This window comes from Neophocaena asiaeorientalis, unplaced genomic scaffold (assembly GCF_003031525.2).
Source record: "Neophocaena asiaeorientalis asiaeorientalis breed wild unplaced genomic scaffold, Neophocaena_asiaeorientalis_V1.1 scaffold134, whole genome shotgun sequence".
Lineage (NCBI taxonomy): Eukaryota > Metazoa > Chordata > Mammalia > Artiodactyla > Phocoenidae > Neophocaena > Neophocaena asiaeorientalis.
In genome coordinates this window covers 25,833,959-25,841,462 of record NW_020185339.1, presented here as the reverse complement: position 1 = coordinate 25,841,462, position 7,504 = coordinate 25,833,959, and the positions used below count along the sequence as shown (strand labels likewise).

The following is a 7,504-nucleotide window of genomic DNA, read 5'->3' as shown; positions in this document are numbered from 1 at the left end:
CTCACTGTTGTGGCCTCTCCCGTTGCCGAGCACAGGCTCCGGACGCGCAGGCTCAGCGGCCATGGCTCACGGGCGCAGCCGCTCCGCGGCATGTGGGATCTTCCCGGACCGGGGCACGAACCTGTGTCCCCTGCATCGGCAGGCAGACTCTCAACCACTGCGCCACCAGGGAAGCCCCAACTGCCTTCTTAACACTTCCACTTGGATATCTGATAGCCATCCTAAACTTAACTTTGTCCAAAAGTACTCACATCTGCTCCTCCCCCATCTTATTTCAGTAAATGACACAATTATTTCCTAGTTGCTCAATATTCTTGGGTTCATCCTTCATTTCTCTGTTTCTTTCACCTCTACCTCCAGTCCAAATCTGCTAAGCTCTACCTTAAAAAAAAATACCTGGTAAATCAACTATACTTCGATTAAAAAAAAAAAACAAAAAACCGAGAGTCTGACCCCTCCTGATCATCCCTACAACTTCCATCCAAGCCACCACCATTCCTTCTCTGGAGTACAGTAGTAGCCTCCTAACTGGGTTCTCTGCTTCCACTTTAACCATTTCTCCCTATTTTGTTCTTTCACCACACAGTAGCCAGAATAATAATAATAATTACTATTATTATTATTTTACCATTTTAACCATTTTTAAGCGTACAGCACAGTGACGTTGAATACATTCACTCTGTATGTCATCTTTCTAAACTTAAATTCTGTGCCTATTAAACAATCAATCTCCATTCCCCACTGCCTCCAGTCCCTGCTGATTACTTTCTGTCTCTATGAATTTGACTACTCTAGGTACTTCATGTAAGTGGAATCATACAGCATTTGTCTTTTTGTGCCTGGCTTAATTCACTTAGCATAATATCTTCAAGGTTCATCCATAGTGTAGCATGTGTCAGACTCTCCCTCCTTTTTAGGGCTGAATACTATTCCATCGCATGCATATACCACATTTTGTTTATCCATTCATCTGTTGATGGACATTTGGGTTGTTTCCATCTTTGGGCTGTTATGAATAATGCTTCTATAGACATTGGTTTACAGAATCACTTTTTTAAAATGAAAATCAGATCATGTCATTCCTTTGCTCATAACCCTCCAGAGGCTTCCATTCACACTTAGAATAAAATCTAAACTCTTTCCCATGGCTTACAAGGATCTGTAAATACTGGCACCACAGCTCCTCCCCTTATTTCAATTAATTTTTCTACATAGTACACGTCACTATCTGACATTTTATCATATATTTATTTATATTCTGCCTCTCCCACCAAGTTATTACCTCGATGAAGGCAAGGATTTTTTCTCTGTGTTTTCACTCTATCCCTAATGCTTAGAACAGTACCTGGATAGCTTGAGAAATATTTGTTGAATGAATGAATGACAGAAGCATGGTAAATCATTAATGATTTAATGAATCAGAGAAATGAGCTTTACAAGCATTATTTAAATGCTTTTTAAATAATCTGCGTTTAGGGAATTCCCTGACAGTCAAGTGGTTAGGACTCTGTGCTTCCACAGCAGGGGTCACGGGTTCCATCCCTGGTCAGGGAACTAATATCCCACAAGCTGCTTGGAGTGGGAAAAAAAAAAAAATCTGAGTTTAAATCTGAGGAAGAATTTCCCAACTAGCAGGTAGGTGAAGAGAGGTATGCAGGATATTGGCAACCTATGAGGGTCCTGAAGAGAGGTTAAAATCATCCTAGTCTAACAGTAAAAGTTCTTAATATTAACAAGAATCATGATAGTAATACATGGTAGCATATCGTAAGTACTTATTATGTGACAGACACAGGATTATCTCATCACAACCCTATGAGGTAGGTACCATTGCCACTGTTTTACAAATGAGGGAATTGAGGTTAAATAACTTACTCAAGGTCACATAATAAGTGTCGAAGTCAGGATTTGAATACAGGTCTCTAACTCCAGAACCACCTTGCTCTATTCCTCTTTGTCCATTTGTTCATTCATTCATTCATGTAGTTATTTATTTAACAGTGTATTCATTTATACCATCCTATGTACCAGGCACTGTGTGAACTGTTAAGCGTCCTTACTTTCAAGAAGCTTACAGTCTAATGTAGGAAGCTAACATTAAGTAATTACTGATTCATGTCTAATTATAAACTGAGATAGGTGTGCTAAAGGAAAGACAAGATTCGACTAGACGCTGCAACAAAGGAGTTTTACCTGACTGGGGTGTCAAGGAGGCTTCCCTGAAGAAGTGATCCTGGAGCTGAGAGCTGATGAATGAGCAGGATTTAATTAGGCAAAGTGGAGAGAGATGGGGAGAGCATTCCAGGCTGCAGAAGCAGCAAGTGCAAAGGCCCTCCTGCAAATGGAACCAAGATCTTCTGGAGGGATGAAAGAAGCCTAGGGGCTGAAGAGCAGAAAGCCAGGGGTGAGTAGTATGAGAGGAGACCAGCAAGGTAGCAGGGCCAGACCACTGCAGACATTGCAGTAATAAGATTTTGAGTATTTTTTTGTTGGACAAGTTGGAGGAAACAGACACTCATGTATTGCTGGTGAGAATGTAAATAAATATAACCTCTATGGAGGGTAATTCATCAATACCTATAAAAAAGTAAAAATATGTAAAATGACATATTTGTCAGGTTATTTGTTGCAGCATTGTTTTTAGTAGCAGAAGATTGAAAATAACACAAATATCTTTTGACTTGTTAAATTGATTATGGTACATCATACAAAAGAATCAAATAGGGTTGTGAAAAAGACTGAAGACGCACTGTGCTGACTGGTATGGAAACATCCCCAAGATATATTAAGTGGGGGGAAAAGTTGCAAATTAAACTCTGCATAGTTTGCTGTTTGTATACTTAAAAGAGGGGATATAAATTTATATCAGTATTTGCTTGATTGTAATGAAGAAACTGTGGAAGTATATATAAGAAACCAGTTATGTGGTTGTGTGGGCTATGTGGGTTGGGGGGAGGCTGGGTAAAGGAGAACAAGAGTGGGAGGGAGACTTTTCACTTTCTACCTCTTGGTCCTTTTTGGTTTTCAAAGCATGTGAACAGGGCCTCCCTGGTGGCGCAGTGGTTGAGAGTCCGCCTGCCGATGCAGGGGATACGGGTTCGTGCCCCGGTCCGGGAGGATCCTGCATACCGTGGAGCGGCTGGGCCTGTAAGCCATGGCCGCTGGGCCTGCGCGTCCGGAGCCTGTGCTCCGCAACGGGAGAGGCCACAACAGTGAGAGGCCCTCATAGTGCAAAAAAAAAGCATGTGAACATATTACCTATTCAACAAAAATGAATACGTACATGTAAAAATACTTTCCACCTTTGTCTTAAGGATAATGCAAAGCCGTTGAAGAATCTTAAGCAGTAGGGTGATGTCACAGTTGGCTTTAGAAAACAATTTCTGAGGTGGGAGAATGAATTAGAAGAGGGCCAGAGTGGATGCTGACAGGACATTTAATGAAACACCACTTCATACCCACTAGCATGGCTATACTAATAAAGACAGACAGCAACAAGTGCTGGTGCAGATGTGGGGTAATTGGAACACTTATACATTGCTGGTGGGGGTATAAAATGGTGTGGCTATTTTGGAAAGTAGTCTGGCAGTTCCTCAAAAAAGTTAAACATACAGTTACCGTATTACCTAGCAATTCCTCTCTTAAGTAAATACCCAACAGAATTGAAAACATGTGGTGGTTGCACGCGTCCCCACGCACCCTCACAGTCAGTGGATGAGCCAGGGCAGCAAGGCAGCCTCCTTACAGCTCTGTGGAGGGCCTCGGGCCTCCCTACTGGAGCCGCTGGCAGGGGCCAGCCTTGCAGTGGTGTGTCCTAGGTCAATGGTTTCTAAGATTCCAGCTGGATCCACTGGACTAGGCAAATGGGGCATCCAATGGCAAAAAAATCTCATGAAACATGGCTATCCGCTTGTTATTTATGATGTGTTCCCTGATGCATGCAAAGAATTTCTCGATGCAGGTATACAGGTAGTGTCTTCCCCAGCAGATGTAGCCAAAAAAGCTGACGGAATTATTACAGAGTTGTCCACCAGTATCAGTGCAATAGAAGCTTATTCTGGAGCAAATGGAATTCCAACAAAAGTGAAGAAAGGCTCACTATTAATAGACTCCAGTACTATTGATCCTACAGTTTCGAAAGAATTGGCCAAAAAGTTGAGAAAATGGGAGCAATTTTCATGGATGCCCCTGTTTCTGGTGGTGTGGGAGCTGCTCAGTCTGGGAACCTAATGTTTATGGTGGGAGGAATCACAGATGAATTTGCTGCTGCCCAAGAGTTGCTGGGGTGCAAGGGCTCCAATGTGGTGCATTGGGAGCCCTTGGGACTGGGCAGGCTGTGAGGATCGGCTACAACACGCTGCTGGTATGGTATGATTGGAACTGCTGATGCTATGAATCTGGGAATCAGGTTGGGGCTTGACCCAAAACCATTGGCTAAAATCCTATATGTGAGCTCAGGACAGCTTTGGTCAAGTGATACTTATAATCCCATACCTGGCATGATTCACGGAGTTCCCTTGCCTAATAACTATCAGGGTGGATTCAGAACAACACTCATGACTAAGGATCTGGGATTAGCACAAGACTCTGTGGTTAGCACAAAGAGCCCAATCATTCTGGGCAGTCAAGCCCATCAGATCTACAGGATGATGTATGTGAAGGGCTACTCAGAGAAAGCCTGCTCATCGTGTTCCAGTTTCTACAGAGGAGGAGACATTCTGAGTTTGCCCTTTGGCGGTGGACACTGTTGGAAACCAGAGTCTATCTTGGAACCTCCTTATAGCTTGCTCCACAAGTAAATGGGTCTGTCTGCTTTTGATTGTCTTGGTCACAGTAAACCCTGGGATTTTTCACCCATTTTTAACTGCTTATTCTTTTTTTTTTTTCTTTTTTTTGCGGTACGCGGGCCTCTCACTGTTGTGGCCTCTCCCGTTGTGGAGCACAGGCTCCGGACGCGCAGGCCCAGCGGCCATGGCTCAGGGCCCAGCTGCTCCACGGCATGTGGGATCCTCCCGGACCGGGGCACGAAGCCGTATCCCCTGCATCGGCAGGCGGACTCTCGACCACTGCGCCACCAGGGAAGCCCTTTTTTTTAAAAAATCCATTTAGCAAACATATAATATCTGAAAAATTTTTTTCTGTTAGCTACTGATGGTCCCTGCTAACTAGCTGACTGACCTTTTTCAAAAATTTGATCCCTGAGCATCTTTAACTAAATAGTTGCATATTTCAATCAGGATATTATTTACTTCAACTTACAAATAAAACCACATTTTTTTAAAAAGGATAAAACATATTTTAGGGGAACAAAAATAAACTGGTGTGAAGAAAGGACTTACAGAAAGGGGAAGTATAGTGAATTACTACCTGTGTCCCTCAGAAAGTTTGTCCTTTTAACCAAGTGGTGGTATTCTTGCATTACTGGGGTTACTAATTTATTTTCTAGGAGTTGATAAAGCAAGAGAACGCCTTGCTGCATGGTGTATAATTTGGACTCTGTTACATTTATCTTGGTGTGTCTCTCTTGTAACAACTCCCAATACTCAGCGAACTTGTTTTTTATATTTTTGTTTCCTTGTACATTCTTTTTTTTTTTTTTTAGTAATTTTATTTATTTATTTATTTTTGGCTGTGTTGGTTTTTCGTTGCTGTATGGGCTTTCTCTAGTTGCAGTGAGTGGGAGCTACTCTTCATCGCGGCACCCAGGCTTCTCATTGAGGTGGCTTCTGTTGTTGCGGAGCACGGGCTCTAGGCGCACAGGCTTCAGTAGTTGTGGCTTGTGCACTCTGTAGTTGTGGCTCGCGGGCTCTAGAGCGCAGGATCAGTAGTTGTGGTGTGCAGGCTTAGTTGCTCTGCTGCATGTGGGATCTTCCCGGACCAGGGCTCGACGCCGTGTCCCCTAGCATTGGCCAGTGGATTCTTAACCACTGCGCCACCAGGGCAGTCCTCCTTGTACATTCTTACTACATGTTTTTTGACTTCAAAAAAATGACATAAAAAAAAGAATGACATCTTTAGAACTATTTCAGAGCCAAGGATGATATGTGTTTTAGATAATTATTACATTATTCTAAATATAACCATATAATTTTGAATTCAAATACATTTCTATGCTGATAATAAAAAACACATATGGTCATGCACAAATTTGTACATGAATGTTCATAGCAGTGATATATATAATAGGCAAAACGTAAAAACAATTCAAATGTCCATCAGCTGTTGAATGGATAAACTAAATGTGGTATATCCAAACAGTGGCATATTATTCAGTATTACCTTCATAAAAAAGAATGAACTACTGATTCATACTACAACATGGATGAACCTTGAAATATTATGCAAAGTGAAAGAAGCCAGTCACGACAGGCCACATGTTGTACAATTTTCCGTTTGTATAAAATAGGAGAATTTATAAATTGATTAGTGGTTGCTAAGGGCTTGGGCGGAATGGGGGAGAGGTAGGGAGAGGAATGAGGATTCACTACTAATGGGGTGTGGTATTATTTTAAGGGGGACAAAAAATGTTCTAAAATTAAATAATGGCAATGGTTGCACAAGCTCAGAATATGCTAAAAACTATTGAACTGTACCCTTTAAATGAGTGAATTGTATGGTATATGAACTATATTTCAATAAAGCTGCTTTAAAAAAGAAATAGTTTTAAATATTTAAATTCTAAGAGGCATCATGCCCATATAGACACATCAATAATTTCTTTCAAACTCAATGATCTTACAAGGAAGAAGTAACTCAGATATAAATTGCGTTAAAAACAAAAACAAAAAAAGTGCCAGTCCCAACTCATCTCAAATATTTAGCACAAAACTGGTATAAAAATATAACAATATGTACTATGGTTATGTAAAACATAATATTGTATGTCAACTGTATTTCAATAAAATATATATAACAAAAAAATTTTAATTAAAAATTGGGACTTCCAGGCTTCCCTGGTGGCGCAATGGTTGAGAGTCCGCCTGCCGTTGCAGGGGACACGGGTTCGTGCCCCGGTCCAGGAAGATCCCACATGCCGCGGAGCGGCTGGGCCTGTGAGCCATGGCTGCTGAGCCTGCGCGTCCGGAGCCGGTGCTCCGCAATGGGAGAGGCCACAGCAGTGAGAGGCCCACGTACAGCAAAAAAAAAAAATTGGGACTTCCCTGGTGGTCCAGTGGTTGACTCTGCGCTCTCAATGCAGAGGGCCTGGGTTTATTCCCTGGTCAGGAAACTAGATCCCACATATCTCAACTAAGAGTCTACATGCTGCAGCTAAGAGTTCACATGCTGCAACTAAAGATCCCACATGCTACAACGAAGATCCCATGCACTGCAACTAAGACCCAGCGCAACCAAATAAATAAATAAATATCTAAAAAAATTAAAAATCTATCAAAAATTTTAGTTCAAGATGACAAACTCAGTATAAAATTTATCTTCAAATTTTTTGTACCTCACAAATTTGGGATGTAATGTTTTCATTATGGTTGAGTTCAAAGTATTTAAT

General features: G+C 41.6%; 1 pseudogene; it reads left to right on the top strand.

Annotated features, from left to right (window-relative positions):
- The first annotated feature begins 3,714 nt into the window (after positions 1 to 3,714).
- On the top strand, positions 3,715 to 4,799 carry LOC112393978 (3-hydroxyisobutyrate dehydrogenase, mitochondrial pseudogene; annotated as a pseudogene).
- The last annotated feature ends 2,705 nt before the right edge of the window (positions 4,800 to 7,504 follow it).